This window comes from Leptosomus discolor, chromosome 4 (genome assembly GCF_034619465.1).
Source record: "Leptosomus discolor isolate bLepDis1 chromosome 4, bLepDis1.hap2, whole genome shotgun sequence".
Classification (NCBI taxonomy): domain Eukaryota; kingdom Metazoa; phylum Chordata; class Aves; order Leptosomiformes; family Leptosomidae; genus Leptosomus; species Leptosomus discolor.
Window position 1 is genome coordinate 44,858,751 of NC_141394.1, and position 8,414 is coordinate 44,867,164.

Genomic DNA, 8,414 nt, shown 5'->3' on the forward strand with positions numbered 1-8,414 from the left:
GTGTAAATATTTGACTGACCCAAACAAGTCCTATGCCAGATGAAGCGTTAGATGCCAAACCACATGCCTGAAAATGCAGATGTCATAATAAAAGACTGAAGTGATCCACCATGGTATTCAAAATGTCAGTTGAAAATCCCATTACAATTAGAAAACTCAAATTTGTTGAATATTATGTTCAAAACAAAGGGTTGCCACACTACAAACCACACTTAAAACTGTCAGCCATGTACATGTCACCTTGTCCACTTGAAAATAATCTTACATTTAATGCTTTTTTGAAGCTTAGATTATTGTAACACAGTCCTGGTCACCTTCCCTAAAACTGCATATTAATTGCCTATGAAAAGCTCTCAGAAAACTCAGAAAATGGAAGTTGAGCTGGTCAGCCACAGTAGCTGTTATATAAAGGTGACATTTGAGAATGGCCCAACCTGGAGGAATACCTTGCTGTTACTTATGTGTGCCTACAGCATTTTGTTGAAAACTTTCTAATGGGAAATTCAAAAGAGTTTCTAAAATGGTCTTGCTGGTGCCATAACCAAAAGAAACAAGTAGCAAGTCAAGGTTGTTTGCATTGACCTAAGAAGTTCCTGTCTGAAGCCCCCCTAGCTGGGCATAGACTCATTTCCAGCATCTCCCTTTTAACAAACTGTAGGGTTCATTTCATTTCAAAAGGTTTGAAAGTACTGGGTTCTGATCCAACACCCCAAGATTTCTTCCACTGATTTCAGTGGAACTTGAATAAAAAACAAACCCGGAAGAAATGGACAACATGTGTGCCTCCCTGGTACTGTAACAAGAGTCACTGGCAGCAGAGAGCTGGCTCCCTGGCATGTGAGGCTGTAAGCCAGCAGGAAGGAGCATTAAAAGAAGGGAAATCAAGATCCTGGAAAAGAGTAGAACCAGCATGGGGCGAGGGGGGGTGGGGATCTTGAGGGGAGGTTCCTCTATGCTTCACGGTGATTGATGCAAGGCTCACTTTATATGCTTATTTTGGAGTGACTTTTAGAGAAGTCTGAGAAGGTCTGTAAGGGAAAGGTCACTTACTGCTTCCTCTTTGTACTTTTATGTAAATTACAGTCGGCTGCCCAATTTGCTACTGCTTTTATTGAATGCACAGAATAATCATGCCTTCAGACAGGGATTTCTCTATGTGTCTTTTTCTTGTAAATACTTCACCTGAGATCAAGTGCTGGGTAGAATTATGCTTCAAAATGGTCCTAATAACATTAAGGTGGCCAGGAAAGGTTTGGAGTTTGTTGATTGGCTTGTTGAGTGATTGTTGGGGGTTTTGGGTTTATTTGGGTTTGGGGTTTTTTGAGAGCTGTGTGTGTTTTTTCCATTTTAAGCTGAACTCTGCAGTCATGTGGGCTTTTGCACTTTGAATTTTGGGTTCTGTCACAGTAATGGAGCATCTTGTGCCATTGGCTGATCACACATTCGCTGGGTAGAGACTGTTAGGTTTCAGCAGCCTACTATGTTCTCTGGCAGCAGAATTGCAGAGAACTACATAAAACTTTGTTGCTGAATATCATACACTGTGCTTTATTAATGATACATTTGAACTCACACACTTTTCCTCCAGATTTTTTCTATAGCTAAGACAAATCATAGAATCATAGAATGTATTGGGTTGGAAGGGACCTCCAAAGGTCATCTAGTCCAGCCCCCCTACAATAAGCAGGGACATCTCTAACTAGGTCAGGTTGCTCAGAGCCCCATCAAGCCTGACCTTGAATGTCTCCAGGGATGGAGCTTCTACTGCGTCTCTGGGCAACCTGTTCCAGTGATCCACCACCTTCATATTAAAGAACTTTTTCCTAATGTCCACCCTAAATCGACCCTTTTCTAGCTTAAAACAATTACCCCTCATCCTATCACTACAAACCCTTGTGAACACTTCTTCCCCTGCTTTCTTTCATCCCTCCTGTGTTTCTTGTAACTTAGTTTTAATAACTGAAAATTGGGGATTCTGATCCCTAATAAGTTAAGGTGTGAAGCCAAGATGTGAATGTTTCCTATTAAAATAATGTGGTATGTTCCGTCATTATAATTAAATATAAATGAGTGTTTAGTAACACAAGCCTCCTCTTACCAACAGTTTCTGGATGGGGTTTAATGAGGTATTTTGTGACTTAAATTGAGTTAAGTAGTGATGTTTATACCATAGAAACAAAAAGCAACAAGGAAATTTGATTACTGCAAGTAGTGTAAAGATGAAATGGTGAAGCAAGGAGGACATCTTGGTAACTGAATTTTAAAACATGAGACTGAGTAAAAGGCACATCCAGTTCATCTGCCTGCTTGAGACATTAACTGCTTAGGAAGATCCTGTGATAGTCAAGACTGCTAGGTAGTGCTTTGGGGAATGTAGAGCTGCTAGTCGTTTGTTACAGCTGTTTTGTTTTGTAGCAATGATAATGCTCATATGTATAAACAAAAGTGCCTGGTATTTTATCCCATGGCAGAATCAGTAATGCTTTGTGCCAGTAGTGGGGACCAGTAGAACACCATCAAACTCATCACCCGCTGAGCTGCTTAATTTACCAAAAAGGTGCCTCAGATAAATAATAAAGACGACAAATTTGGGGGTATACTTCCTAAGACATAGATTACTTATGAATAATCCTTCCAATGACTGCTGATTACATGCTTCTGAAATGTGTGAACATTTGTCTACTGAGTGTATCTCCTAAGCAGCAATGTTGTGAGTCTCAGCAATGAACAAAGAGGGTGATATATGGAAGTCTATGACAGAGAAGATAAGACAGGATAAACTGCAGTTGAAGGAGGAGCAAGGATACGTGCAGACATGAAGAAGATCTCAGTGAGAACTCTCTGTTAAGAAGAACTGAGTGCCTGCCAGCTCAGCTGGTCTAGAAGACAGTTTTGTGCTGCCTGCCATGGACAGAATTACATGTTAAAGACCTGACACTGAGAAATAACGTCTCAGGAATAAAAAAGCTTGGCTCACCTGCGGTCTCACAACAAAAGAAACAGTCTGCTGGAGTCTGTTAAGGGTAGTGATGAGAGGTTGAGGCTTCAAGACGTTGCAGCCTAGATGACCTTCAGCAGAGTTCTGATAGTCTGTCAAGAGGGAGAAAAGGATAGGGGAAGACAGTGCAGATAAGGTCAAGGAGGACACGCATAATTTTTCAGGCCTGGTTCTATTACATGGAAGAGAAAAATCAAGCGACTGGGGAGGGGATAAGGGAGAAAGGAGTCACAGAGGCAAGGGGAATGGACAAGAGGTTTGGAGGCTTGCAAACTGAACAAGACCCTGATCAAATTGATATAACTTTGAAGCCCACACTGCTTTGAGCAGAAGGTTGAATTACAGACTTCAAGAGGTCCTTTCTGACCTAAATTGTTCTGTAACTTTGTTGTGGCAAGAAAGAAGTGTTATCACTGAGAATAGTGATCAGGTAGATGATGCAGTGGGTGATGAAAGGTCACGTATGGTATTGAATGAGGTTAGATAGACACAACTGAGGTTCCTGTGTGTTTCTCAAAAAGATACTTTGCATCACAATGAAACCTCAACTGCTTATGCAGGGTGTTAAATCAACTATAATAATTACCATTGGAACACAAGTATATAAAAAAAAGTGTGCTGTCCAGGGAGAGCAGAACTAAAAGCAAAAGGTGATGTCGTAGCACCGTACTCTACCAATGTGGTAGGCTGTAAAGAAATGGGAAGGGACAGCAAAAAAAAAAAAAAAAAAAAAAAAAAAGCTGTTTTGGATTCCTGTCACTTTGGGAGAAGGTGACCAAAGAGTTCCTTTTGGTTTTAATTTGTTTCAGAGACTGTTGTAGTGTCTAAGATTGGCTTAGACACAGGTATATACATAAACATAGGATTTTCTGTAATTGTACTGATGATACATTTCTCTGTAATAATATATGCGTGGCTGGTAAACAGATATTACTAATCATGCTAGGACCATATAGAGCTAACACATATATTCACACAGTTAATGACAAAAGTTGATTTATTTTAATTTTTATTTTGATAACTAATTAGCACGCTATGGAAGACTTGACTGTAGAAAACAAGCTTGTATCTGTAATCATAAGATAGGTTTGTTTAAATTTAAAACAAACCACCTGTTCAGACAAAAGGAAGAAATAAGTTTGTCACTAAGCATTTTGTCTACACAACAGTATCTAGCCAGCAAAGAGAACCAAATTAGTTCGGAATGGGCTGATCTGAATATCTGAATCTGTACTGCCACATGCTTTGCTCCACCTAACAGATTCAAAGTATATTAGCTCAAGTGGAGCATCACACTGACATTGTTACACTACCCAAAATAGCTTTGATCATATTCCCTACTGTGTCATCTAAGCTAAATTCTAGGATTACTGACTTCAAAGAGCAAACTGTCATAAGTATAGAGGTGAAGACATTGGGACCCAGCAGTCTGAATGCTGAGGAAGTTTAGAATTGTATCAAGCCAAAGGTGTGAACCTTAGTTGAAACTGTCTGCATAGCAAAGATTATCGAGGGCAGAGAAAACAGGACATGGACTGTTGGGGAAGGAGTGTTTTTATTTTAAAGGGGATGAAGTGTAAGGATTGCAGAAAGTCAGTGAATAGATTTAGGAATATTACAACAAACTGCTAAAGAGTCTTTGCTCATAAAAAGGAAGAAAAGAAGTAGGACCCCTGAAAAATGAGGTAGAGTTAAAAATAATCTGTCATGACTCTAGTGAAAGCATTTTTTATCTTAATTTGCAGTAAATTTAGTGGTGATGTTGACCATGGGATGATTGGCAGGACAGAGCTAATAGTAAGGACAGGGGAGGAAAAGAGACCACGCATAAGATGAAAACATACCTCAAAGATCTGAATGTGCTCAGAAGGGAAAGAATAGTCCTTGTCCTAAGATTGTGAAAGAGTATGTGTGTGTGGAGTGACATACTCCATGACATACTCATGCCCAACAGCGTGAGTATGTCATGGCATTTAAATAATTTCATCAAGGAAGGGATGAGAGCATGCCACTAGAAAATCATGATGGAGCTCCCCTGGCAAAGAAGACAGACTTTCACAGACAAACTTTTCTGGGTTGTTTAATATTTTCAGATAGAGCTAGTGATAGAAACAAGCCTGACTGGAACAGAGCTTGGCGAGTTTATAAGAGGGAATTTGGATTAATTTCATATATGAATTTGTCAAACTTTATCTTCCAGTTTATAATTCCTTGTTCTGCTCTAGATTAAGGAGCACCTGAATTTTTGGTGTGATTGCTCACTGTAACCAGGTTGATTTTAGTCTCTTTTTTTACCTACTAAAAATATTTACCTTTTCTGTTGTCACACCACGAGTCATTTTCTCTATTCCTTGAATAATTTTTTGTGGCTCCTATCAGAACCTATTTTTTCAGCATCTTGAAATAAATTGAATTCAGTTGTTATTCCAATATTCTTATAACACCAAAAATTATTGCAGCTTAACATTTGTAAACGTGAAGCATTTGCAGCCAGTTCTTATTGATTCTTAAATGCAAAATATCCCAGCTGTTAATTCAGCTGTATTCATCCTTGTATGTGTTTTCTGCCCACAGTAGCATTACTATTCCCCTCACTTACTAATGAACTGGGTTATGCTTATTGTCCCTAAATAATGTTGGAGGTTCTTCACGTTTCTTCAGTAGTACAAACCAGAAAGATCCGCCGAACACTTTTTAATTAATAATACTTCACACAGTTGTATTTGAAGAAAGAATTTACCTTGATTTGCACAGAGAAAGAAAATAACTATTGTTCAAAAAAGTTGCATAAACCATGAGTGCAAATACAAAAGAGAATGTACTGAGATGGTGGTGTCCAGGAACATGGGTATTGACATGGACTTCAGTACTCTTAAAGGCACCATAACTTGCAGAGCTCTGTATAATCCGTTAGGCTATCTAGAACTGACATTTCTTGATTTGAATTTTGGATCAATGGAGTTGTTTCAAAATTTGCCCAGGGATCTGAATATTTAAAAATATTTTGTTTGAATTTTCATCAAGGTGTTTTGAAATGTAATAATCACATTTAATAAATAATGCATGAAAATTCAAAGGCGGGCACATTTTATTTAAGCTTCCAATTTCATGAATCTACCTCTTTTTCCTCTTCTGTTTCCCTGCCTCTCTTTCCCGCCCCCAGCAATATCTTTTCCTGCCAAAAATTGTTTTGGGAATTGAACTCAAATTGGGGAGCTGTAGTCAGAGGACTGAAAAAACATTTTCCTATTGTATGTTGCATTACTGAATTATCTCACTCCATGTTAGAGATGTGAACATAAGATATGTATATGAGAGATAAATAGATAGATAGATATAGATATATAGATAGATAGATAGGTATAAACGTAACATTTTCGGAATGTGGTTTTGAAAAAGTTTTGTAGTGTGTATCTGGAAAAGATGCAGTACTTCTGAGTGAAGCGGCTGTGAGTGAATTATGTAGGTCATCTCAAAGAAGGAACACTAAGACCTTTAGAGTATTTCACGCCACAGTGTGCTCTGTAGAAGCCTGATACTTTACAGAAGCTTATTCGTGAAATATTTCAGTAAGTTTTAAAGTTTTATTATTTCTATTTCTGTCTCTGCCTCTAAAGCCAAGCTCCATTAATGCTACAGTTCCAACTGTAAAGAATTCTGGGAGAGGAAAGGCACTGATAAATAATGCATTTAGAAACCTCTAAAAATTATTTGCAGAACTTTTGACACACTTTTTAAAGGGGAATATCGCATGATCAGCCAGACATAGATTTTTATTTTTTTTTTTAACTATAGACAGTTAGGTAGAAAGAGCTTCCTGGCTTTTTAATGGAATTAAATCTCTTGTTTGCAGCCTAGGAGGGTTGTTAAGTTTATCGGTAACTTTTACTTGGAGTAGGCTTATTCCAAGGGGGAGAGTCGTAGTTTATTTTGAGGGACAGGAGTTGACTTGGGGAAAGTGGCACCTTGCTCACCGGGATTGGGGTCTGAGTCTTCTGTGCAAATGAAACTACCACAGCTGGATCCCAAGTTCCTGGCTGCTGAAAGTCTGTGAAGTGTCATCTGTGGCTCAAGGGCTGAATCAGTCACCGGATATTATGTATTAAAGCCAAAAATCTGGATGGCTTTCTGTGGAAATTTTGGAGGAAATGCCCCAAATACAATCTCCTCCCTAGGAACTTTCCCAACAGAGTTTGTTGTTGTTTTAAATGGATTGTTGGTGATTTAATTAACTGTTTTTTCCTATGGATGTTCCTCCTGATCAAAATGCTGCAATACAAACAGTTCCCTTCCCCAAATGGCTTTCAAGCCAGGGCCCCGTTTCTGTGATGGGACACAGGAGAGAGAAGTCCCACTCTTCTTCTCTCTAACGTCTTTTCCACTTCTTGGCATCATCTACAAGTTTTGACTCTTTTCAGTATCTGTAAGTATAAAACTGTAACTTAACCATCTGGGAATAATTCAGTTGAATCCGATTCTCCCCCTGGGCTTCAGTGGGAATTCTCACACAGGACAGTTCTCTTAGAACATGGAAGAGTGTTCACAACATGAAAATTACATCATTTTATGCTTCCCTCCACAATAAACCTATTGCTTTATGCAAAACTCACTACACAGAAAACAAATTTACAAGTTAGAAACTTTAATGAAGACACTGTAGAAGATGTACAGAAACAAGAAGGAAAGAGGTAGCCTTCCTGTGGGAGCAGAAATTGCCAATGGTTGAAATGCCTTTGGAAGCGTGTGCCTAAATCATGTGCAGTTTCATGTTTAGATCTAGAAGAATTTCAAGAATTCCCTGCTGGCTTTCACTAAAGGAAAAATAAATCTTTAACTTCTTTTATTTCCTCCTCTTTCTTTTATTGTAGACATTTTGAATGCTTTTCTCACTTTTTTGTCTTCCGATTCCTCAGTTTTGAAGTATTTCAACACTGTAAAAGCATCCTCAGTATTTAAGCTGCCCTAAGGAATGGAGGGCCAGATTCTTTTCTCTGTTACATTCCCATAAATGTTAAACTGTTCCTGTCATTTGAACAAGGTATAGGGAAAACAGAGTATGATTCAAGGAATAACTCTTTGTTTGACAGTGGCTGCTGAAGAACAAACCTGATGAGCTTGAAGGGGAAAGCTGGAGGCTGGTCAAACATAAAAAAGGAAGTGAGCTGAATGCTCTCCCAAATTCTGTGGTTGTCAGATGGCTTGGCACAAGTGCCAGGTTTCTGGTTTTGGTGAAGTCCCTGAATTTCAGCTCAGAGTTTTAAGCCAGGTCCTGCAGTTTCTGTCTTTGGAATGTGCTTTGTTCTCTGGTCAGTTCCTGAGGTGATCCACCCACTGCTAGGACAGACTTTAAAGTTGTAATCCAGTCTTTGTGGGATCAAAGGCAAGCCATCAAAATGAGAGAGACTCTTTGAGTATA